At 43.3% G+C, this 1,803-nt stretch overlaps 1 protein-coding gene across 1 annotated transcript in view; it reads left to right on the top strand.

Annotated features, from left to right (window-relative positions):
* LOC109521733 (collagen alpha-1(XVII) chain-like) overlaps positions 1-1,803 on the top strand; it is a 30,504-nt gene that overhangs the window by 8,961 nt on the left and 19,740 nt on the right. The gene's annotated exons all lie outside the window — the stretch shown is intronic.

Below are 1,803 nucleotides of genomic sequence, written 5' to 3' on the forward strand. Positions count from 1 at the left end.
CTGGTCCCTCTCTCTGGAATGACCTCCCACTGAACATTCGGCAAGCCTCCTCGCTGCCCATCTTTAAAACCCGCCGCAAAACTCACTTGAATCCTTTGGCATTTGACTCAGCATGATTCAGATTTGTTCTTGGTTTTGCTGTTCGGTGCTTTCTACCGTCTTTGTGACCGATTTTTTGCTTCACTGTTGTATATGTTAGTTGTTCCATGTACAGCACTTTGTATGCAGCGATGGTGGTTTGAAAGTGCTCTCTAAATACAGTTGAGTTGAGTTGAGTTTTTGGAATGTTGGAGGAATCCAGAGAAAACCCACGCAGGCACAGGGGGGAACATGCAAACTTCACACAGGAAAGCTGAAGCCGTAATCGAACCCCGCACCTCTGCACTGTGAAGCGGATGTGCTAACCAGTCGATCACTGTGCCGCCCCTGCTCCATATATTTGTGTCGCATCGTTGCTCCCAGTTCACAATCATGAATGGCGCTCTTCACAGGTGTTATCATTGACAAAATTTAACAGGAAAGATGCCTCGTTCACTTACTCCTTGGAGATATATCATCAAGCAAGAACTCACTGGAGTAAAACCGAAGCATTACTTTTGGTTGTATTATGTCATCCCAACTCAATTTTATGAATATTACTTTCCAATTTTATGGGCTAATATGATGGGCACATCCAATATGGCTGATGAATGGGCCACCTGGTTCAACGGGCGTCTGCAGCAGAAATGTAAAAAAATAAAAGGAGAGAGAATAAATCTTCCTTTTAGATGTCCAAAAGGTTGTGGCTCCCATCAAAGTCCTCATCTTCTGCATTCGAAATGAACAGCTGGGCAAGCTCACAATCAAACACACCAGGGTCACGCTTGTCATTGTCAGAGTCAGTCTCGTTGCCGTGCGGCTCCTCAGAAATGATGCCGGCTTTTTTGACAGCTCGAACATCAGTGCAAACAGACAGGTTAACCCAAACATCCACAGTTCATTCACAAATTGTGGCATAACTCACCCGGCGCCGGCTTCAGTCTTTGTAAAGCTGTGTTCACCATCTGTCATCCATCGTTCCCACGCTGTTCTCAACTTCACTTTGAACACTGTGTTTAGACCGATGTCCAGTGGTTGGAGTTCCTTAGTCAAGCCTCTCTCTCTTAAAAATCACTATAAGTGGCAGTTTCTGTCCATTACACTGGCAAACAAGACAACAGTAAAAGCAGAATTCTCGTGTCCCGATGTACGTATTGCGACCGTGCTGGTCCTATTCTTTTCGACAGTGTGGCACCTCCTCCATGTTGGTGATGTGGTTAGGCTGAATGTTTGTGTTGGCAATCTTTTGAACTTTATGCACAGCCTTAGGAGCATAAGGTTAGTATTTTATTTTATGTTTTTTTTTTTTAGCCAGTTTGGTATATTTGGGAGAGCTGGGTGATATGACGATATATGTAGTGAAGATGATCAGACTCTCAAAATGTGGACTCAGAGGGGTATTAAACAACAACAAAAAAATTTTCTTGCCATACATGGCAATGGCGAGTGATGAAAAAAGCGGAAGAGGCGTGGCCTGGTCGGGGGCGTGGCCTGGACGGGGCGTGGTTACTTACAAAAGTGGCACTCAACATACTGAAGATGAAGTGTATTCAATTTACACACTATTTGAAACTTTAACAGAAAAAAAATCCCAAGATTGTTCACTATTCTTTCAAGTGAAAATTTGTGCAATTTTGCTTATGCATTCCTAGTGAGCACCAATAGGTAACTCCAAATTTGCTGCTCAAAATCAAAACTAAAAAAGTAAACACTTTCCCTGCCATA

Source organism: Hippocampus comes, unplaced genomic scaffold, assembly GCF_001891065.2.
Source record: "Hippocampus comes isolate QL1 unplaced genomic scaffold, H_comes_QL1_v1.1 scaffold158, whole genome shotgun sequence".
NCBI classification, from domain to species: Eukaryota; Metazoa; Chordata; class Actinopteri; order Syngnathiformes; family Syngnathidae; genus Hippocampus; species Hippocampus comes.